This window comes from Puma concolor, chromosome C1, assembly GCF_028749965.1.
Source record: "Puma concolor isolate L17-30 chromosome C1, mPumCon1.1.hap2, whole genome shotgun sequence".
NCBI classification, from domain to species: domain Eukaryota; kingdom Metazoa; phylum Chordata; class Mammalia; order Carnivora; family Felidae; genus Puma; species Puma concolor.
The window spans coordinates 157,511,332-157,537,059 of record NC_141674.1 but is presented as its reverse complement, the minus strand read 5'-3'; positions in this window follow the sequence as shown (position 1 = coordinate 157,537,059).

The window sequence follows — 25,728 nt, the reverse complement described above, 5'->3', positions numbered from 1 at the left end:
AGTATTACATATTCTAACAAAACAACTTAACCCTGAATTTTGCAATGCTGATTTCTTAAGATATGCCCTGTCCTTTGCAGATATGATATTCATTTGCGGGGGAAAATGCTACTTTCCAACCATAAACAGACTGGACATAAAATTGGTAACCTTAGACATTTTGTGAGTTTTTTTTCCATTGGACTTATATTTGATGACTCAGTCCTTCTGAAGTCTGATTCTCTTCCAGTGGTTTACTACCGAAATGTCTTCTTTCTTTCACAAAAATGTTTCTGTCTCTTAGCCTTCCTTTCATTTATTTACATTTTCTAGACTAGGGGTTAGCAAACTATAGCCCATAGCTCAAATACAGAGCCTTCTCCCAGTCTGTACCTTGCCTTTTCACTTTCCCTGTGGTGCATTTTGATGAACCATTTTAATATGGTCCTATTTATCTTTTTTTATTCTTTAATTATTGGTACTTTTTGATTCCTATTTAAGAAATCCTTGCCTACTCTATGAAGATTTTTTTAATGTTTTCTTCTGCAAGTTTTATTGTTTTATTTACCAGATATTGCTGAATTTATACCAGATGTAATCTGAAATTATCTATGGTTGTTCTATATGCATGGTATGAATTCGAGGTGAGATTCATTTCACATTTATTGAAAAGACCAAATTTTCCCTATTATACTGTCTGGTCTCTTTGTCATAAATCAGGTGATCATAGATGTTTGGCTGGACCACAGTTTTAAGGGAATGTGATATGTGGTAGTCTATGATTCTACAGATATTAAGAGTATACCATTTAGAGTGATCCATTAAGAATAAAGGACTGAATTCTGCTTTGAGAAGAAGGAGCAGTGACATTTTTATTCTTTCTTAAGGCCCACCAAAATGAACAAATACATGTATTTTATACAAATAAAAAAAAATAAGGAACTTGCCTCATCTTCCAAATGATATTATGTATGTTTTTTCTAAATTTAGTGAAACTTGCATATAAGGGAAATTGCATAAAATTGCATAATCTGGGAAAACACTGAAAGCTAACCTTGATTCAGTTAGAATTTTCCCTAAAGGTTAATGTTATCATTCTGAGAGGTCTAATACATGAGCATATGTTTTAGATGTTCTCAATCTAGGGGATTAATAGGGTATAGAAAAACTATGGAATGTACCATGCATGGAAACCCATGGGGGGATGTTTCAATTTGCAAATGTTGAACTTAGATACATTAAATTCTTGCATGGTGTTAATAGATTGAAATACGGGATTGGTATTTTGAAACATGTTCTCCAAAGGGAGATTTCTCTGACTTGTTGTTCTTTGTTTGGTTTTAGAGAGGTACAAACTGCAGGCCTCTGTATGTGCTTCTGGATCCTCGGGGGTGGGTGCTAAAAACTAACATTTAAATACTCTGATTTTCTTATATGAAAACCTGGTATTACAGTACTAACTGCCATCTCACTTTATTTTTTTAAATTTTCTTTAATGTTTATTTTTGAGAGAGGGACAGAGTACGAACAGGGGAGGGGCAGAGAGAGAGGGAGACACAGAATCTGAAGTAGAACCTAGTCTCTGAGCTGTTAGCAACAAGAACCTGACATGGGGCTCAAACTCAAGAATCTGAGCCGATCATGACCCGAGCCGAAGTGGGACTCTCAACCAACTGAGCCACCCTAGCGTCCTGCAACTGCCATCTAAAGAGATGTTCTGAGTAGCAAATGAGATAACAGGACTTTTGTTTATTAGTATAAAATCCTATTCAAAGGGGTTATTATTTCTAACATTGCTTTCCTCTCTCTGCATATTCAGTTTTCCAGGAGAACAAGGTTGACACTTGGCAGATGGTATTTACATGATGCCTAAGTCTGAACCACATCTCTCTGCTGTATGAATTATGTTTGAGAAATTGGTTTGGTTTCTGAACTTTTAAGGTGTTTTTCCTTCCATATAGCTCCCTAACTTCCTTTTTGTTCCTTTTGTTTCTTTTTTTTTTCCTTGTGCAATGATGATGTTGATTTTAGGTCTTCCACAGCGTAGCAGGTAATGGAAAGACCTTGGGGAGGGCTGGGATGGATGTAGCTATATGTGACAGTTAATTTGATATGTCAACTTGACTGGGTTATGGGGTGCCCAGATATTTGGCTAAACATTATTTCTGGGTGTGTCTGTGAGAATATTTCCAGGTGAAATTAGCATTTGAATCTGGACTGAGTAAAGCAGATTGCTCTCCCTGATACCGGTGGGCATCATTCAATCCACTGAGAACCTGAGAACAACATGGTGGAGGAAGGGAGAATTCCCTTCCTCAGCTTGACTGCTTGAGCTGTGCTGTTAAGTCTTCTGCCTTCTGACTGGGACTTATGGCCTCTTCTCTCCTGCTTTTCAGGTATTCAGAAATGGACTGAACTACCCCACTGCCTTTCCTGGATCTTTTGCTTGAAGATAGATCACGGGACTTTTCAGCCTCCATAATCATCACATGAGCCAATTTCTTAATATACATATCTTTACTATGTTAAAAACAACAAATGTAACATATATAGAGAGAATACATGCCACTCTCCAGGCCAGATTCAGGCTTCACCCCACTTTCTGAGGATCTAAATATTTTAGTTTTGTTGATTTTGATGGGTTTCAAGATAGGGGAACAAAATAAGAATCCCATCACTCCATCATACGTGTGTACTATTGGCTCTGTTCTCTGGGGAAAACTGATTAATACACTCTCCATTTCTGGGCTCTATTGCCATATGCTATGGCTTCTTTAGAAAGTCAGGACTGGTATCTCAAGCCAAGTTAATATTCCACTAGCAGATTCTTGGCTTCGTCTGTGATTTACACACATACACACCCACACATAATATTCCTGTTATTACTATATAACAGTGGTTCATCTGCAATTGTGTGTCAAGTATATACAAATATATCACATAGATAAAAAATCTTAGGTAATTTTGGATAAGTATCTGGTATGGATAAGTAAAACTCCAACCATGCAAGATTCTAGTCTAGACTATTTTTATTTTTAAAAATCTGTAATTTGTATGCCAAACAAGTAGAAGCTGAAGCTCATTTAAAGTCAAGGTAAATTACAGCTGTTACTTCAACTGATATATCAGTCCTATCATTCTGACAGAGAGGAAAATTCAATTAGTCTGACAGAACTTCACAAAGAAATTCTGATTACTACCTCTTTCCTTTTATATGTCTTCAAAATGATACGTTGTTAAAACTTCCATTGAGTTTAATGGTAGTAAAAGTTTACCCCCTCCCAAAAAGAATAATTCTTGGTCAGCCATTTTCCCACTTAAAATAAAAAGTCAAATGCTCCAATGGCACTTGTCCAGTGCTCAGGTTGAAGTGCCTTTGTAAGAATGTGCCTTTGTACATATCATTTCAGTTTTATGTTAAACACTTTTTCTAAATGACAGAAAAATGTAGTACTGTTCTATGACCCTAAACTAAAATACATTCTACGCAATCTCATTTCAGTTTTGTCTTCAAATATTACAGCTATTGCATCAACTCGGTGAAAATTAGCAGAATATATACTGTGCATTTCATGTATTCATCTAATTGATTCAATGAACAAAAGATTTAGGAAATACAAAGTCAGCAGGTGTGTGTCAAAGAAGAAACCCAAAAAGTGAGAAATATAACAGAAAATACATGTCATATACAAAGAAAATCTACCCTAAGGCATGAACTATGAAGTGAACCATGGAGGTGATGTTGAAATGTCCACTTTTAATCAAGAGGACTAAGAATTTTGGGGAGCTGGAAATACATGATTCAGTAAACAGAAATAAACAAAGTATAAGTCTTGCATGAGCTAATACTAAAAATATGTTTCCAAGAATGAAGAAGAATACCAGAGGTGGGATAGTCTGCCTTCGTATACAGACAGTGGGAACTCAGAATGCAAGAATATAGGAAATGAAGAAAGGCACCAAAGGGGTCTACCTGTACACTACCCCCTGTCTCTCAGGTGTATCCTTTCGTGAAAGGATACCTAACAGACTTGATGAGGTTAGCCGCTTGGTTATTTAACCCCTTCTGTTGTGATTTCTACTTCCTCAGGTGAGCCACCAACTTCATATTGGCTCCCCATGTAGACATCTCTTCAGGAAGGAGCATGGTGATCAATTGACATTGGCATCTGATCTATTTTGCAATGTAAATCAACGGTCCTCAATGTGGCTGAATATCAGAATCACCTGGGAAGTTTTAACTATGCATGTCACTACCACTGCAGACCGATTAAATCAGAATTCTCTGGAATTGGGGTCAATTCTGTATATATTGACAATCTATATGTGAATCTCACAGTACTCAGGGTTAAGAACCAGGGCAATCATTAAGCTGGTACTTTGGCTTATACATCAGCCTCTTATCTCTTTGGTTGTTGTGTGTTGTCTTTTCATGATCAAATTCTGTGAATTGACAAAATTGAGATTTTGGATTTGTGAAGCTGAAGCCCAGTCTCGACACCTTGTGCTACTCAGGGTTATTTCTGAATCAGCAGCATTGGCATTATCTGGGAGCTCGTCAAGAAATTTAGAATCTCAGGGAAAACCCAGAACCTACTGAATCTGAACTTAGTTGATTCTTTTTTCCCATTTAAGTTTGAAGAGCGCTGTGCTTTAATGTTTCTCAAAGTACAATTCTTATATCTGCATCTCTAAATAATACTAAAAGTGTACATTTCTGAGCCCCACCCAGACTGAACACAATGAGCCCCTCACTCCACAGGTAGGCAGCTTTCCACTGTGACTACTTTGTCACCTCTCTCTCTTTCATCAAAAATTAATATTTCAAATACTCCTGAGAGACGCAGATAGCCATGATTACGCCTTGTTTACAAAATATGAACTATTGTAAAATTAATCATCTGGTCCAAAAATACTAGAAGAGTGGCAATTCTTTCTTTGATAAATCTATGCTGTTATTCAGTCACTTAGAAACCAGCATGGCAATAAAAGTAGTTACTAAAAAGGAATAGGAATAATATTTTTAAAAAATATTTTACATTTAAAAAATTTGTCATTGAGTTATGGTTATTCATGCAGCTGGCAGAGGCTCTATTTAGAAGAAAATAAACCATCCAGCATTCATGGGGAATTGGTCATTCTACCACAGCATTCTGAATAATGTATGAAGGATCCAGGGAAGATTAATTTGAATGAAAGAATATTCTGAATAACTTTCACTTTTTAACTCACATCAAAATCGAAAACAATATTACTGCTAAATCATTCATTCATTTTTGTTTTCATTCTGAAGGTTGCATGGCTGGGAGTCTCTCCCAGGAAGACTGACTTATTTTAGAAATTACCCAGTGCACATTTGTTTTTCTTTCTTCTTTAATAGATAACAAGTCCCTAAATGGTCATGTTTTTGTAGAGCAAGGGAATAAAAGATCCTTCTATTATTTAAGGGAAAAGTTTAAGGTGGAAAATACCTGCTTATCAATAAGAGTCCATGATCCTGATCCATTAAGTACCTCAGAAAGGAAGAGCTACCACTTGGGAATGATTTGAAAACAAGCTTTGCAGATACGATTGCCTCCAAACACAACTGCTTGATAACAGAATAACTGTGTTTAGGATGCTATGCTATGACCGTTTTCCAGTAGAATTCCCACCTTAAATCATATCTTTAATGCTTACTTGTTTTAATAAGTTATAAGATGCAGATATGAGGAGGAGTCATTGCCATTATTCGCTAGTAGTAGCAAAAGAACATTGATTCTTTCCCCTTCTACACCCTGGCAATCTCCTTTGTTTGAGTAGGAGGAAAGCATCTGACTGAATGTTTTGATCTGGAATTCAGGAAGCAAAGGCAATGCAGCTGATATTCTTCCTGAGTATTTCTGCTTCTGAATGTGTTATCTTGGCAGATTTTCAATGTATCTCTTCAGTAAAAGTTAACAAATGTGAGAAGAAGTCACAAATAACAAAACATCCTACTTCTATCTGCAAGTAAAATAGTTCAGAGAACTGGATATCAGAATCACAACTGTTTCAAATGATTATTCTGTAAATATTACAAGACATCTTACATTAATATAAAGAGGTACCTGCTGTTTAATAATCAGATATCTAAATCCAATAATCTGAGTTATTAAAACCCAAAGGGCATCTGTATATTTGTTCTTTCCAAATTCCACTAAAATGTTAAAATATAAATAAAAGTAAGAATAAATCCAGTATACTAATGATGAATGAGAAAGAATGCCTATCAAATCAAATATTGGAGAAATTCTGAAAACTAACATATATATGTTATGAGATTGGTGGAAAAGCCAAGCAAAATTTAAGAAATCACAACAGTTTAAAAAACAGAACTGCCAAAAAGTGAGTGTTTTAAGAAGACCCTTGTTACAAATACAAGATGAAGCAGTAGGAACTGGGGGCAATCAGTGGACCCATTAAAAAAAGGGCTGTACAAATCTGTTTAATTCCCCTGCTCTCAGAATTGCTGGCCTCAGAGTTCAAACCAGCTAAAAATGAAAGAACAGCCAGCTCTCTGTTTTAACAATAGAACAATCTGCCTCCAGAGAGTCATACTCTGGGTGCTAGAAACTAAGTCAAAAATGGAGTCATGCTCCAGGCAACTTTTAGATTTCTTCATGAATGGTGAAATTCAACTATGGGGAGCATTTCATACTAGAATCCATTTGACCAAATACTTTCCATCCAAAGCATGACAGCCAGGGATTCTCTAATCATAATACATGTACTATCCTAGGCCTCTAGAGATAAATAAGCCCAGTCTAGCAACTAGAAAAGGTCTACCTACATTCCATCCTTTATAATACCAATGACCAAACATATCCAATTAGAATTCTCAAAAAGTAATCGTGATCATCGTTTTTAAAGAATCAACAAGAAGACTGAATAAAATAATGGCTAAGGCTGGAAGGGAATAGAGAAAAAGAGCAAATGAAAAGATTAAGTTAGGGACAGGGAAAGGTGAAAGAAGAAATTGTCAGAACACAATGCAAAAGGAAAGGCAAAAATTTGAGAGAAAAGCTATGAGATATGGAGAACTGATTTAAGATGTCCAATAACCAGCAAAATGGCCATTCCAGAGAGAGACAACAGAGAAAATGGAGAAGAAATAATCAAAGAAAATATAAAGGCCAATATTAAAAAAAAAGAAAACACATAGACCAACAAAATTAAGAACTGAAAAAAGAAAAAACATCATTAAAACCATATAGAAAAATGTTCTTTCCATAAGGAAAAAAAAATCTTAGGTTACGCTTTTAAAAAAATGTTTACTTATTTATTTTTGAGAGAGAGAGCGAGCAAGAGTGAGCACAAGCAGAGGACAGGCAGAGAGAGACAGGGAGACACAGAATCTGAAACTGGCTTCAGGCTGTAAGCTGTCAGCACAGAGCCTCACATGGGGCTCAAGCTCATAAACTGTGAGATCATGACCTGAGCTGAAGTAGGCCGCTTAAGGGACTGAGCCAACCAATAGTATTTCTTGCTGATATCTGTCAAAATAACGAAACAAAACAAAAATACAAGAGATAAAAGACAGGTAACCTAAGATAAAAGGAAAACATTTATTTAATTCCAAATAATTATTTATATTGTACCTGTGAAATATACTGTTTTTATTACCTAAGGATTCATAATGCAAATACATAGTATAATATACTGCAACTAAAATTATGAACAATTGCTACAAAATGTGAAAGTAAATAGAGAGGAAAAATAAATACCTAAAAAATTTAGTAAATCTTTGCTCATTCACAGGAGAGGTTACTGATTAGATGTGTTCACTGATAACAAAATATATGTTTAAATATGTCTATTAAAAATTTAAGGGAAGCCCATGTCAGGCTCTGCAATGAGAGTGGAGCCTGCTTAAGATTCTCTCTCTCTTTCCCTCTGCCCCTCTCCTCCATTTGCATTCTCTTTCTCTCTCTCAAATTCTATTTTTTAATTTAAAAACTTAAGGGTAGTTTTTACTACTAGGGAAATAAACTAGAATAAGATGGCAGAAATAATACCAAAAGATATCTGTAATTTTAAATACTAATTCTCAGATTAGGCAAAATGTGTGTATATCCAAACCCAAGAGCCTACAAAATAACATAAATTTGAAAATAAGGTAATATAAAATAACATATTAGGAAAACATTAATAGAAAACAAACAGAGTTTATAATACTGATGTGAAAATTAGGATTGAAAAAAATTAAAGTGGTCTAAGATAAAATAAATAACAGAAACCTTTTGGATCAAACAATATAGCTTTAAAATATAGAAGGAAAAACTTGTTAGTGTAGAAGAAACTTGACAAAACAACAATCACAATGAATTTCACACTACTATCTCAGGTATCAGAAAATAAAAGCAAAACCTATTCAGGATGTAAAGGATTTAAATAAGAAAATGAACAATGTTGATACATATATGTATATACATATGCATGTAACATATAATGTGCATACAAATTATATACAATGTATAATGTATGTATAATATATATTATAGTATATATGTATATTTATATATTATATATGTAAATATATAAAATGTACGTGGCATATTCAAAGGGCAGAATAAAAAGGCAAAATAAGGCTACTGTTTTTCATGACTGCTTCTGAAAATTCACTCTTGAGGGCAAGTCTTTTTTTGTCCTTGGATAAAATCTCAGGCAAATCCCACCTCTCATTTGTTCTATTTTAGATAATACAAAGTCCTTCTGTATGCTCTAGATGAAAACATTTCAAGGAGAAAGATGGGCATAGTTACTTCTACTCTGTTGCCCCATTTGAAGCTACTCTCTCTCTACCCACACCAGTTCACTGGAATGCCAATACTCTGAAGCTGGAAAGGTTGTAGAGATTAATAAGGAGCAGAGAATAGCTCCTTAAATGAAAAGAGTTGTAAGCTGGATTCAGTTCTCTCTTAGCTTGGTATATGTTATATGCTGACTTGTACTTTTCAGTGTACTTTGTGGGTTCCATGAAGGATATTCATTGATTGGAATCTCTTGCTGAAATTTTTGATGTAGTTTCCAGGGGGCTGATGATGATGACACCCCCAACCCCATCACCACCATTGCACATTTTGGTTCTCAACAGTCTGAGCCCATGAGAAAATCTCTTTTGGAATTTTACCAAAACTCCAGGTTGTACTCTTAGGAATAATACTAATAAGAGAATTCCACACAACTCTCTGTGCATATATCACAGGAAACATGTATTTTTATGTCTTTGAATAAGCGATTATTCTCAAAAATCACAGGCTTCTCCTGGGCTTCTGTAAGAAACTTCCATTTCTTGTCCTTTGGTTCTTTCAGGCATCTGAATGATCTCTTTGAAACTTCCCTCAGGGGCGCCTGGGTGGCGCAGTCGGTTAAGCGTCCGACTTCAGCCAGGTCACGATCTCGCGGTCCGGGAGTTCGAGCCCCGCGTCGGGCTCTGGGCGATGGCTCAGAGCCTGGAGCCTGTTTCCGATTCTGTGTCTCCCTCTCTCTCTGCCCCTCCCCCGTTCATGCTCTGTCTCTCTCTGTCCCAAAAATAAATGTTGAAAAAAAAAAAAAAAAAAGAAAATATTATAAGAAACTTCCCTCAATCTATTTGAGGTTAAGGTTAGAGAAAAAGCACTTCCCTTCCCCTGTCATGTTGAATGTGGGGATATTCCATAGCATTTCAACAACTTTTTACAAAGACATTTTCTCTCCAATCTCCTTTCATCTTCTCTATCCTCTTTTACAATTGACCAGTTAGCCAAAAGTTGAAAACCTCCTATGCAAGGCATATGCAAATAGTCTCATAACTTATTTTAGAACATGGGAGAAATTGTCACCTATTGTTTTCTACTTTGTCACTTTGGCTTCACTAGAAACTACTACTAACACCCCATTAAACATCCTGTTTCACAGTGAACTGGATTAGGGACAACAGGTCTACTCTTCCAGACTATAATTTTCCAATGTCTATTAAGAATCAGACATCAGCAATAAAGATGTGAATTTCTCTAGCTCAGGTCATGGAAATCATTTCCCATTGAGAGTGAAGGCAGTCTGGGACTCAATGGTGGCATCAGTACTCTTGGAGAAGAAATGGCTAAGCATTTGGGGATTTCGCTGTGGCTGAGGAATGTGTGACACTAGGAAAATCTCCATTACCTCCATCATTTCAAGTGATAAAGAAGAAAGGCAAAAGCTAGTTGAACAGATGGACTAGACCTACTTCCAAGCCTTAAAATGTTACTTGGGTAGTGAGTTCATAAGTAATGTGTGGTTCTCTAGGTTCAAGGTCAGAAGATAAAATTGGCCTTACTCTGTGAGTATCTCCCTGCTTTTGAGAACATCATATATATGAATGGGGACATAAATTTTAAAACTAATCTAGACAGTGATTTCCACCCCCTACAATTGCAGAAGTTATCAGATCCAAAAATGGAAAATTTGTGCCTTCTGCTTCTGGCAGAATGTCCTACCCACACAGGCAGCTTAACTTAAGGACAATTCATACAGGACTCATTGGAATTAGTGTTCATAGACTTTTGTGCTTAAGTAGGGAATATACTTGCAATTGCTGAAACACCTCACCTTTTAGGTCCAATTTATCCCACTCAAAATCAGAAGGCATGAATGAATGCTCACTTATCACTATAGGAGTTAGTGACTTCGGGGAAGGTTTCCAGAACCCCTTGATGTGGAAAGTGCTCCACCTAGTGGGAGTTCAGATATCCAGAACCTTCTATCCCTCAAGAGAGACCCTCAATAAAAGATTAAATGAAAGTCTACTAAATATCCTGGGGATACATTCCCCAAGAGAAAAGAACATATACAATGTTTCTCCATAATGCCACCAGGACCATGCCATTGTTTCCCTCCATTTTTAATATTAGGGAACACATCTCAGCTGCCTTTTATTTCTTTATTGCCTTTTATTTCTTTATAGTATGAATGATGAAGACTATATATCCAGAAACCAGTGTGCTGCTAACCTCAGGGACAGATTTCAAGAACAATACTTCCAAATATCAATGTAGTAGTTAGCCTACAGTACTGAAGCAGAGAGTATGTTCCTGAATTGGAGACTGCAAGGTCAAAGCAAAATGGATGATTAGAAGCCCCACCGTATCTCTCATATTAGGGTGTTAGAGATTTTACCTGTATGCAAACAGAAAGATGCGAGTGGGTTACATTCATTAACCAAATATTTATTGAGTAAATGCAGTGTTCTAGAACCTGGGGATATAGCAATGTAGTTTGTATTCCAGTGAAAGGAGACAGACAATACACAAATATATTAAATAAATAACAAATAAATATATAGTAACATATAAACATAGTGTTCTATGTGATGATTAAGAGCAATGAGTACAATTAAATCAGCATAAAGGGATAGGTAGGTGTTAGCAAAGGTTAGACAGGTTGGCAAAGGAAGGACTCCTAAATAACACATTAGTAGAGACCTGGAAGTAATGAGAGCATGTCCTATAACATGTCTGGGGAAGAGTGTAGCAGGGAGGGAGTGGTACAGTAAAACACCTAGGGCGAGACTATACTTTGCAGGTTGTGTTGCGTAGAGTGTGAGTAGAGCAGTTAGCAAAAGGAGAAACGGAGTAGGAGAAGTCAGAGGAGATGTCAGGGGCCAGATGGTGTAAGTCATTATAGGCCTTGTTAGGCACTTTGAATTTTATTTTGAGTGAGATGAAGGTTTTGAGCAGAGAAGTGACATTATATAAGTCATTTTCAAAAGGATTCTTCTGACCACGTAGAGTACACAGGGTCAAATGTTGGACAGGGAGATTAGTTAAGTGTTACCGTAGGAGTCAAGATGAGACGTAACAGTGGCTTGGATTAAGGGAGACTGTGTGTGAGACTATGTGTGTGTGAGGAAGAGATGGAGAAAGAGACCAAAATGGAAAGACAGAGCAATTCATACCCATCCAACAAAGATGACCTATTCTTTTCCAAATAATTATGAGACATTTATAAAAATAAATCATTTATTAAGGTATCAACTCAAACTCAATCAATTCCAAAAAGTAAAATGCAAAGAGGCAACATTCTTGAATCACAATGAAATTACACTAAATATTAACTATGGCAGACTAGACAACAAATCTAACCCACCAGAAATATTTTAAAGTCTCAGTATAACTTTTAGTTTATTATCTAACAGTCTTTATTAAACTAGAATCCATGGGACACCTGGGTGGCTCAGTCAGTTTAGTGTCCAACTTCAGCTCAGGTCATGATCTCATGATCTCATGGTTCATGAGTTTGAGCCCTGGGTCGAGCTCTGTGCTGACAAATCAGAGCCTGGAGCCTGCTTCAGATTCTGTATCTCCCTCTCTCTCAGCCCCTCCCCCCACTCACACTCTGTCTCTCTTTCTCAAAAATAAACATTAAAAAAAATTTTTTTTATAAAAAATAAACTAGAATCCATGTGGCCAGCCCCCTTTTTTGCCCAGGTATAGAATAAGAATGTAAAACTAGGAGGCTTACATTTCTAGGATATATGTTTTATAATTTTTCTCCCGAGTCCAGGGCTTATGATTTCTCCCCATACCCTGTCTTTCAGTATTTAAAAAAATTATACATCTCTCTCTCTCTCTCTCTCTCTCTCTCGGAAACTGTATGTTTTTAAAGTGCCTATCTCTCAGTAAAGTCTTTCCTACATTCTTTCCTATTTTACATGTTACTAGAATTCAGAGTTTTCTTGTGCATACCAAGGCTAGAGCTTAACTAAAGGTCCTGCCACAGTAATTAGAGAAAGGGGGCTGCTCTCCCATGTGAATCTGCTAATGTTTTTTAAAGGATAAATTATCAATGGAGGCTGTTCCACTCTATGTCGGAGGATTTCCGACAGAGTTTTTCTACCATGTGTTCTTTGGTGTGAATAAAACTGAGCTCTTTAGCTGACATCTTCTCCACATTCATTATGTTTATATAGTTTATCACCCTGTGTTAATTCTCTGGTGTCTGTGTACATGCACACTCTGAAAGAAGATTCTTCCACATTCATTTACATGGTGTCTCTCCAGTATAACATTTCTGATGCTAAGGATACAGTATAAATTGAAGGCTTTCCTATAGAGACTTTATGGTTTCCCTCCATGAGTATGAATTCACTTATGTTGCTTGAAGAATGAATGGCCACTGAGGCTCTCTCACATTGATTATAGACATAGGTTTTTTTCTCCCATGTGAGTTCTTTTTCCGGAAGAAGGAATCTTACTGGGGGAGACCATGTATTTCATGCTGCAGAAGCAATTTAGTGAAGTTAACACTGGAAATCTATTACTCATAGAACATCACTTGCAGAACATGTGAGGATTCATACTTCATAAAAGACTCTCGGTGTCACAAATGAAGGGATACCTTTAATGATCACTCATTTCTTAGCCAACATTAACAATCTCACATTGAGGATATATCAGTCCTAAAGTAAAAGGGTAAAAAGCACAGAGTTCACATCAGAATATTCATACTAGGAAGATAATAAATGGCTCTTCAGAGTCCGAGGGGGATGATGGTAGAGTCAGAGGATCCTGAACTCACCTCATCCCATTGACACACTATTGCAACTGACTCTGAAAACTGGCAGAATAGATCTTCCACAACCAGACATAGAGGAAAGGCCACATCAAAAGTGGGGGAAGGGCAAAGATGTGGTCGGGAACCAAACCACGGGGTAACTAATCACAAATGGAAGGGCCATTGTAAGTACAGAGGAGAAAGATCAGACTCCACACAATGCTCCTCAGCCCTAGGAACCTGCACTGGGAAGACAAGTCCCTATAATGTCTGAAACTAAATCCCCACTCTTAAAGAGACAGCATGCTAAATAACTTGGCTGAAAACACAGCACAGAAGCAGCAATCTGAAAAGCACCTGGGAAATACTATAAGGAGATCTATTAATTAATCTTACTTTTTAGGCTGGAGGGGCAGGGATCTGCAAGAAACTTCTCTGGTTACAAAAATGCTGGTGGGTGCCATTTTTCTTGCCCTCCCTCATCCTAGATAGGCAGATGCTGTGGGAGCTAGTTCTGACATGCTGTATCTACCATGTTAGTATGTCCTTCCCCAGCATTCTCCTGTAAATCTGCCCCTTTCAAACCACCCGCCAGGACAGGCACCCTTCTGAAGTTGCTCTTTCCCAAGCACACCTGGCAGGCAGCCCCTGACAGGACCAGTGGCCCACCAAAGTAACTCCTGCCCTGAACAGGGAGGGAGATAACCTCACACACCAGTGTTCTGGCATTTCCTGCAGCCAGGCCTCTTAGCTGGACGTGCAGTGAGCAAGTGCTGCCCTTTGGTATGCGTGTAGCTGTCACAGACACTAACTGCAGACAGAAAGGCTGGGTGTTGGCCTCAACCACAAGCAAGCCTATGGTGGCTACAGCCATGCCTCTCAACAGCATGGGAACAAACCCTTCCCAGTGTACCAAAGCAGGCAGTGGGTTATTACAGCCAGCTGGTCTAAAGGCCAACCCCACCTACCAGTGTGCCCACAGCAATCATGGCTCAGCCACAACAGTAGGGCATATGCAGCCCACACAGGGAACACTTCTGGAGTGTCTGGTTCTGGTGATCAGTGGCATTACATTACTGGGCACAACAGAATCTCTTCTACATAAGGCCAGTACTTTCAAGACCAGGAGAAATAGCTGATCTATCTAATACATAGAAACAAACACAGAGAGCTAGACAAAATGAGGAAACAGAGAAATATGTCCCAAATAAAAGAATATGACAAAAAAATGAAACAGAGAAAAACAATATACCTGATACACAGTTCCAAGTAATGGTCTCTCAGATACTCATCATACTTAAGAAAAGAGTGAATTAGGGGTGCCTGGGTGGCTGTCGGTTAAGCGTCCGACTTCAACTCAGGTCATGATCTCATGGCTCGTGAATTCGAGCCCTGTGTTGGGCTCTATGCTGACTGCTCAGAGCCTGGAGCCTGCTTCAGATTCTGTGTCTCCCCCTCTCCTGCTCACGCTCTGCCTCTTTTTCTCAAAATAAATAAATGTTAAATTAAAAAAGAAAAAGAATGAATTAATTCAGTGGCAACTTCAACAAAAAGACAGAAAATATAAAAAATAACCAGTTGGGGGCACCTGGGTGGCTCAGTCAGTTAAGCGTCCAACTTTGGCTCAGGTCATTATCTCATGGCTCTTGAGCTCGAGCCCCTCATCAGGATCTCTGCTGTCAGCACAGAGCCTGCTTGGGATCCTCTGTCTTCCTCTCTCTCTTCCCCTCCCCCGCTCATGCAGCTGTCTCTTCCTCTCTCTCTCAAAAACAAATAAACATTAAAAAAAATAACCAGTTGGAGCTGAAGAATACAATATATGAAATGAAAAATACACTAGAGGGAATCAGTAGCAGATTAAAGGATGCAGAAAAATGGATCAGTGATCTGGAATACAGGGTAGTAGAAAGCACCCAAGTTGCACAGCAAAAAGAAAAAAGAATAGCTTAAAAGACCTCTGCAATATCAAGCATAATAACGCTCACATTATAGGTATCCCAGAAAAAGATACAAAGAAGGAAGCAAAACTTATTTAAAGAAATAATGGCTGAAAACTTCTCTAATCTGGGGAAGGAAAGAGACATCAAGGTCCAGAAACACAGACAGCCCCAAGTAAAATGAACCCAAGGAGGTCCACAGCAATAATAATTAAAATTGCAATAATTAATAATAAAGAGATAACCTTAAAAGCATCAAGAGAAAATACTCATATACAAAGGAAACACCACAAAGCTATCAGCTGATTTTTTAGCAGAAACTTCACAGGCCAGAAGGGAGTGGCACTATTTATTCAAAGTATTAAAAGGGAAAAGGACCTTACAACCAAGAATACTCCACTCACAGGGTTATCATTCAGAATTGAAGGAGAGCTAAAGAGCTTCCCAAACAAAAGTAAAGTTCATCACCACTAAACCAGCTTTACCAGAAATGTTAATGATACTTCTTTAAGTGGGAAGAAAAAGCCATAACTAGAAGAAAATTATGAAAGGAAAAAAGCTTCACTGCTAAAAGCAAACTTATACTAAAGATAGATTAGTCACTCATAAAGGTAGTATGGAAGTTAAACACTAAAGTAGTAAAATCAATTGTATCCACAAAAATTAGTAAAGGGATACATAAAAAGATGTAAAAATATGACTTCAAATACATAAAACATGGAATGGTACTAAAAACTTAGTGCTTTTAGAATGTGTTTGAACTTAAGTGACCATTAACTTATAGACTGCTATACACATAGGTTATTATATACGAAACCAATGGTAACCACAAACAAAAAAATAATAGATACGCAAAAAATAAAGAGAAATCCAAGCACAACATTAATGGAGGCCATCAAACCACAGGTAAAAGAGCAAGAAGAAAGGGACACAGAAGAACAAAAATAACCTGAAAACAATTAACAAAATGGCAATAAGTACATACTTATCAATAATTACTTCAAATGCAAATGGATTACATGCTACAAAAAAAGATATAGGGTGACTGAATGGATAAGAGAGAGAGAGAGAGAGAGACACTTATATATATGCTCCCTAAAAGAGACTCACTTCAGACCTAAAGATACATACAGACTGAAAGTGAAGGGATGGAAAAAGATGTTCCATGCAAATGAAAGAAAAAAAAAAAAAAAAAAGCCAGGATAGAAATACTTATATGAGACAAAGTGGACTTTATTTTATTTTTTTAGATTATTTTTTTAATTTTTAAAATTTTATTTTAGAAAGAGAGAGCACATAAGTCGGGGAGAGCACAGAGAAGCAGAGAGAGTGACAGAAAGAGAGGGAGTGAGAGAAAGAGAGAGACAAAAAGAGAGAATCTTAAGCAGGCTCCATGCTCTGTGCAGAGTCTGACGTGAGACTCAATCTCAGGAACCTGGGATCATGACTTAAGTCAAAATCAAGAGTCACACACTCAACTGACTAAGCCACCAGGTGCCCCCCAAATAGATTTTAAGACAAATACTGGAGCAAGAGACAAAGAATGGCATTACATATGACAAAGGGATCAATCCAACAAGAGGATATAACAATTGTACCAATCTACACAACCAACATAGAAGCACTAAATACATAGAGCAAATATAAACAAATATAAGGGAGAAATTAACAGTAATACAAAAGTAGTTGGGCACTTTAACACCTCACTTACATCAATGACTAGGTTGTCCACACAGAAAATCAACAAGGTAGCAATGGCTTTGGATGACACATTAGATCATATGGACTTAACAGATATATACAGAATATTCCATCTCCAAACAACAGAATATACATTCTTTTCAATTGCACATGGAACAATCTCCAGGATAGGTCACATGTTAGGCCACGAAACAAGTCTCAATAAATTTAAGGAGATTGAAATCATATCAAACATATTTTTAGATCACAACTGTACAAAACGAGAAATCAATTACAAGAAAAAAATTGGAAGAAACACAGACATGTGGAGGCTAAACAACCAAAAGTTAACAAAGAAATTAAAGAGGAAATCAAAACAAAATGGAGACAAATGAAAATGGAAACACAACAGCCTAAAATTTTGGGATGCAGCAAAAGCAGTTCTAAGATGAAAATTTTTAAAAATACAAGCTTACCTCAAGAAACAAGAAAAATCTCAAATACATACTTTAAATTTATACCTAACACTAACTAGAAAAACAAGGGCAAACAAAACTCAGAGTTAGTAGAAGAAAAAAAATAAAGATTAGAGTAAAAATATATAAAATAGAGACTTAAAAAAAAAACAGAAAAAAACAATGAAGCCATGAGCTGATTATTTGAAAAGATGAACAAAATGAAAAAAAATCTCTAGCTAAACTCATTTAAAAAATAAAAGAGAGAAAGAGAGAAGACTCAAAGTCAGGAATAAAGTAGTAGAAATGACAACTGACATCACAGACATACAAACAACTTTAAGAGGATATTACAAAAAATTATATACCAACAAATTGGACAACTTAGAAAAAACTGATAAATTCCTAGAACACACAATCTTCCAAAACTGAATCAGAAAGAAACAGAAAATCTGATTAGACAAATTACTAGTAATGGAATTGAATCAGTAATCAAAAATCTCCCAACAAACAAAAGTCCAAGACCAGATAGCTTCACAGTAAATTCTACCAAACATTTAAAAAAGAGTTAAAACTTATTCTTTTTAAACTAACTATTGCAAAAAAAAAAAAAAAAAAAAAAGAAGAGGAAGGAAAATTTCTAAATCCATTCTATGAGGCCAGCATTACCTTGATATCAAAAGCAGACAAAGGCACTACAAAAAAGAAAACTATAAGCCAATGACCCTGATAAACAGATACAAAAATCTGCACCAAAACATTAGCAAACCAAATTCAATAGTACATTAAAAGGATCATTCACCACAATCAAGTGGGATTTATTCCAGGGATATAAGGATGGTTCAATGTTCACAAATCAATGTAAGAACATCACGTTAACAAGAGGGATGATGAGAAACATATGATCATCTCAATGGATGCGGAAAAAGCATTTGACAAGATACATCTGTTTATGATAAAAACTCTTAACAAAGTGAGGTTAGAGGGAACATACTTCAGTATAATAAAGGTCATATATGTTAAACCCATAGCTTACAGCATACTCAGTGGTGAAAAACTAAGAGCTTTTTCCCTAAGATTATGAACAAGACAAGGGTATCCATTCTCACTACTTATATTCAACATAGTACTGGAAGTGTTAGCTACAGCAATCAAACAAGAAATAAAAGGCATCTAAATTGGTAAGGAAGAAGTAAAGTTTTCACTATTTGCAGATGATGTGATACTATATATATATAGAAAGCCCTAAAGTCTCCACCAAAATTATTAGAACTAATAAATGAATTTGGTAAAGTTGTATGATACAAAATGTGTTGTTTTGGGGGTAACTAGGTGGGTCAGTTGGTTGAGCGTCTGACTTCGGCTCAGGTCATGATCTCACGGTTCATGAGTTTGGGCCCTGCATCGGGCTCTGTGCTGACAGCTCAAAGCCTGGAGCCTGCTTGGGATTCTGTGTCTCCCTTTCTCTGTGCCCCTCCCCCACACACACTCTGTCTCTCTCTGCCTCTCAAAAATAAAGAAAACTAATAAAAATTTTTTTTTAATTAAAAAAAATTAAAAAAACAAAATCTGTTGTTTTTAAGCAGCAGAAAGAGAAATTAAGAAAAAAATTCAATATACAATTATACCAACAAAAAATAAAATATTTAGAAATAAATTTAACCAAGGAGATGAAAGACCTATACTCTAAAAACTATAAGATACTCATGGGAGAAACTGAAGATGACACAAATAAATGGAAAGATATACTGTGCTCACAGATCCGAATAATTAAAATTCTTAAAATGTCCATACTAACCAAAAGGAATCCCTACGGAAATACCAATTTCATTTTTCACAGAATTAGAACAAAAAATCTTAAAATTTGTACAGAACCACAAAAGACCCTGAAGAGCCAGAGCAATCTTCACAAAAGAAAACATAGCTGGAGGTATCACAATCCCAGATTTCAAACTATACTACAGAGCTATAATAATCAAAACAGTATGGTACTGGCACAAAAAACAGACATATAATCAACAGAACAGGATGGAAAGCCCAGAAATAAACCCATGCTTATATGGTCAATTAATCTATGACAAAGGAGGCAAGAATTACAATGAGAAAAAGACAGTTTCTTCAACAAATGGTGCTGGAAAAACTGGACATCTATATGTGAAAGAATGAAACTGGACTGCTTGCTTTCTTACACCAGAGGCAAGAATAAACTCCAAATGGATTAAACACCTAAATGTGAGATGCGAACTCCTAAAAGAAAACCTAGGCGGTAATCCCTTGTATATGAGCCTGAGCAACATATTTATGGACATGGCTCCTCAAGGCAAAGGAAACAAAGGAAAAATAAACTACTGGAACTAACCCAAACAAAAACTCATACTTCTGCCAAATGACTTATTATTGGGAAAAAAATGTAGGATAAAGATAGGTATTCTTGAAAATATTGAGTCCAGAATTTAGTAAAGTGGTAAACAACTAAATAAATCCTCTTCAGTATATTTGTACTTGTGATGAATATTAAGCAAAGTTTTTGAAAAAAAAAACTTTTTAAAAAGTACATATGTCTTAACATTGCTTTTATTTTGTTAAACTTGCTTTCTAATTACCCACTTTAAGCATGAAGGAGAAATGTGTTTATCCACTACAAAAGAAAAGATCAGTTTAATATGGTTTTATTGAAATCATCTAGGATTACAGACTCAGGCATTATGTACTTTTGATTTTAAAAATCAGTCACGACATTTTCATTCTACTTGGTAAGGTAGATATGTAATTTTAAGAGTTAATCCTTTTTCATTGCCAGTTCTATACCACAACATTTCCAGTTTGAGATTCTTTATTTTCACAGATTTTGTTGTTTGTTTGCATTTCAGGAAAGGTACAGGGATGGCACATTTTCTAATCTCATGGACAAATAAATTAGCTAAATTTAGAGTTTTTAAATCATAGTGTTTTCCCTCCAACACTATAGGATGGAGAAATAACTATTTCCTCAACAAATAAGTTATAAGGAAAAAAGAATGGTTGAGGACATTTATAGCTTAAATTACACTTTAGAGACTAAACCAAAAATTTGTGAATGTATTTGGGATCTTGATTTGAACAAACCAAAAGTAAATATGTAAAATTGGGGAAGATTTATACACTGATTGGCTATTAAATGATATTATAAAGGTATTTTTTTAGATATGGTAATGATTTGTTATTATTCGGTTCTTTTAAAAGGAATGCTTATAATTTAGAGATATGTAATGATGTATTCATGATCAAAGTGATACAATGTCTTAGAACTGCTTCCAAGATTGGGGTATGGGGGAATGGGTGGAGATATAGAAGAAACCAGGTTGGCATGAGTTGATAAATGTGGAGCTGGGGGGGAGAGTACATAAGGTTTATTATACAAGTTTCCCCATGTTTGTATATATTAGAAAATTTCCATAATGGAACAAGAAGGAAAAAAAAGCCTAGTTATTGTTTACTCTTTTCTACAACTGTAGAAGACAGATCTGAGTATACTGTTGCCCCGGCAAGAAAAGTGTTATTTATTCACTATTTCTTGCCGGAATGCTTGTTGGATTCCTTTTGCTTAAATTTCAATAGTATTACCATGTCTTATTCTTTTTTTTTTTTTTTTAATTTTTTTTTTTCAACATTTATTTATTTTTGGGACAGAGAGAGACAGCATGAACGGGGGAGGGGCAGAGAGAGAGGGAGACACAGAATCGGAAACAGGCTCCAGGCTCTGAGCCATCAGCCCAGAGCCTGACACGGGGCTCGAACTCCCGGACCGTGAGATCGTGACCTGGCTGAAGTCGGACGCTTAACCGACTGTAACTGACTGAGCCACCCAGGCACCCCTCAATAAAATGTTTTATTTTTTTTTTCAACGTTTATTTATTTTTGGGACAGAGAGAGACAGAGCATGAACAGGGGAGGGGCAGAGAGAGAGGGAGACACAGAATCGGAAACAGGCTCCAGGCTCTGAGCCATCAGCCCAGAGCCTGACGCGGGGCTCGAACTCCCGGACCGCGAGATCGTGACCTGGCTGAAGTCGGACGCTTAACCGACTGTAACTGACTGAGCCACCCAGGCACCCCTCAATAAAATGTTTTATTTTTTTTTTTCAACGTTTATTTATTTTTGGGACAGAGAGAGACAGAGCATGAACAGGGGAGGGGCAGAGAGAGAGGGAGACACAGAATCGGAAACAGGCTCCAGGCTCTGAGCCATCAGCCCAGAGCCTGACGCGGGGCTCGAACTCACGGACCGCGAGATCGTGACCTGGCTGAAGTCGGACGCTTAACCGACTGCGCCACCCAGGCGCCCCCATGTCTTATTCTTTTAAAACGAATTCTATAAATTTTGTTAACTATTAAATTACATCCTTAGCTATGGAATATCTTCTACTATGTGTTTTAGTATCATTTAAAAATTTTTAATTTATTTATTTTGAGACAGAGAGAGAGAGAGAGAGAGAAGGGAATGTGGGAGAGGGGCAGAGAGAGAAAGAGAGAGAGAGAGAGAGAGAGAGAGAGAGAGAGAGAGAAGAAAGAATCCCAAGCAGGCTCTCCTCTGTCAGCACCAAGCCCAACTCAGGGCTCTATCCCATGAACTGTTGAGATCATGACCTAAGGTGAAATCAAGAGTTGGATGCTTAACCAACTGAGCCACCCAAGTGCCCCAGTATCATTTTTAGTATGTTCTGATTTCTTCAGCAATTCTATGCTGCTTTCCACACCACTCATCTTTTTTCTGTTCAGTTAAATGTTTGTTGTTTTTATTATTATCATCCACATTCTGAGATCTATAGCACTCATTCAGCTGCCTGTTGTATAGTTCTTGTTCCTAATTGGTTTTTAAAACATTTTAAAATTCTTCTATAACTTCATAACCTAATCCCTTATGTTACTGATCTCTCTTCAAACACCTGCTTGCCTCTCTCTTCTTTCACCTTTTATCTCTTGGCTTGTATAGTCTATGTTTTCTTCCTTTGTCAAAAGGACAAAGCAAATAGAATCCGAAATTTCTTACTGTATATATAAAATCTTTTTCAAGAATATGTTTCTGGATGCTGATAGCATCTTTATTCATAATTGCACAAACCTGGAAGCAACCAAGAGTGCCTTTCCATAGGTGAATAGATAAATAAACTGTGGTACAACCAGACAATAAAGTATTATCCAGCTCTAAAACTAAATGAGCTATCAAGCCACAAAAATACATGGAGGAAATTTAAATGTATATTAGTAACTGAAAGAAGCCAATCTGAAAAGACTACAAACTATATGGTTCCAACTTTATGACATTCCGGAAAAGGCAAAACTACAGAGACAGTAAAAGATCATTTGTTGCCGGGAGATGCAGGGGCGTGGGGAGAAATGAATAGGCAGAGCACAGAGGATTTTTAAGGCAGTGGAAATACTCTGTGATACCATAATGATGGATGCATGTTATTCGTTATACATTTCTTCAAACCCACAGAATGTACAACACTAAGAGTAAATTGTAATGTAAACTATGGTCTTCGGGTGATAATGATGTGTCACTGTAGGTTCATTGAATGTCACGAATGTATCAAACTGGTGGGGAGTGTTATTAATGGGGGGAGACTATGTATGTGTGGAAGCAGGTGGTATATGGGAAATTTCTATACTTTCTGCTCAATTTTGCTGCCCTAAAAAATAAAGTCTATTTCTTAAAAATTTTTCCCCTCTGCATCTTGAATGCTTTGTGTTCAATTTTATTATAAAATCTTTTCATAGGCCTCTCTTTGAATTTCTTTATTTTTCAAGGATGGCAAGGCCACCTATGTCTATTATTTCCCATGAAAACAGGGCAAGAGGATTCTTCTTAGGCCTCCTCATTTTCCACTTGCATGCTGTCAGAGGAATTCTTTCAAAGCTCGAACTGGAGGACATGCTGCTAATGGGCTGACAGTGTGTAAGAGGACTCGGGCCACTAAGGCTGTGAATGATCTCAGCAGGCTAACTCCATCTCTGCATGCTTTCTCCTCGGTTTTTATTTTTTATTTAAAAAAATTAAGTTTATTTATTTTGAAAGAGGTCACAAGCAGGGGAGGGGCAAGAGAGAGAGAATGAGAGAGGGAATCCCAAACAGGCTCCATGCTGAAGGGCCTGACAGAACTCGAACCCACAAACTGTGCAATTGTGACCTGAGCCAAAACCAAGAGTCTGATGCTTAATGGACTGAGCCACCCCGGCACCACTCTCCTGTTTTTAAAGAAGCCTCTGGGTCAGTAGCTAAATTTGGTGAGACCCAGCCTTCTTTCAGGTGCACCAATAGTCTTATTTCTTTGGACCAGTCTTACTAACTTTCCAACCAACAAAGCCTCCCACTCAGTATCAGGCTACCACTATTTCAGATCAACAGCTCCTAAAGCCCTAATACAGTTTTATCTTGGAAGTGACTGGAATGTTCCCCCAACTCACTGCAGTCATTGTTACTGTAGCCTTTCTGTTCCTTTCACCTTTCTGAGTTTCCAGCTTCAGTGCCATTATGACATATGACCTATGGGATCCATGTAATTCAATAGAGCCCTACATAGGGTTTGCCTGGTCAGTTCCTCAGTTTATTTCTCCAAATCTAGTAAGGGTTATGTTCTCCAGGATATCAACTGCAAAAATTCCTATAAGAAAAATCCTTCTCTTTGGAGCCAGTGATTTACAAATAGATTCTTCTTTATTCATGCCCCACTCACGCTGATTGTAACAAAATGTATTTTAAGTTAGTGGCAGGTTTATGGGTTTCCTTAAACCTTAGTTTCCAGCATTGTTCCAGATTTCCCCCTATTTTTATATTTTCTAGATATTTTTCATAGAATGGAAGGGGATACTGCACCTGCCAAAAATTCTCAAGCAATCACCTTTTCCAGAACGAATGGCCACATTTTAGATAATAATTTTAGGTGCTCTGAAAAAGCAGTGTTTTTTTTACCCATTTTTTCTTAACAGGTGTGCTTGAAACTGCTTTTGACTGATTTGAATGCAAACACCTCTATCACCACAAACAGTAAGTTGCCACTGATGTGCTTTTATTATCTCAAAGTAAGAGAAGTCTCAATAGACAATTAAACATCATATCCAACTATTGTCAGGACAAAGAATTAAGGACTAGTATTCTAAAAGGAAAAAAAAAATCTCTATTTGAGGGAGATGTCCTATAACACTTAATTGTCTAGTAAACATCCTATCTTATAGAAGGTTAACCCACATAGCTACTCAGGGATGCATTTTTGCAACTTAATCAGTCTTGCTGAATTCATAAGGAATTTATATTACTTGAAAATTAAAAGTCTCATGGGTCTGTTAATGAAAAGTTTCTATGTTAGGTGACTGGTAATACTCCTTTGAAATTTTGCCAGGTCAAAGTTATTAGAGCAATGTTCCACGGAAAAGAATTTGAGGGCCTTTATTTTTCTATTTGTGTTGTTTTCTGAGGAAAATGTTTACCCTGACTGTGTACTCCCTCACCTTCTTCTTTGGGAAGGTGGGATGATTATCTCTTCAAGTACAATTCTTTTTTTCATTTTCCTTTTAGATCATTAATTATACCATCCACTCAATTGACTATCAAAGCACATGGGTTTTCCCTAAGTAGTAGTGTAAAGAACATGACAGTTTCATGCCAAAGAATTCTCTGTTGCCCAAATATTATCAACACCGCTGCCGTAAGAAATAACTTGGAAGGTTGCCTAAAGGATAAGCAGTTCATTAATTCCTCCTAATATCCTAAATTTACCCTTGCATTAGTTAGACCATCAAAAAGCTGCACACTTATACTACATTCTCTCAGATCTTCATTGAAGTGCTTCTTCTGAATTACAGTTTGGGGATATGCCATCACTTTGCTCCCAGGAAAACAGTATTAACAACAACAGTGATAATGTTGATGCTGATATTATTTTCCCTGTGACTGGTACTGCCACAGTCTCTCCCTAGCACCTCTAGGTCTTTATCTAGTTGGCATCAACTCAATCTTTCCATTTGCTAGATCAAAAACTTTGGGGCCATCACTGCCTCCTCTTTTCCTTTGATATCCCGCACGTAATCCTTCATCACATTTTGTTGCCTCTAATCTCAAAAAAAAAATCCAGATGATAACCAGTTTTCACCTCCTCCACTGCCTCC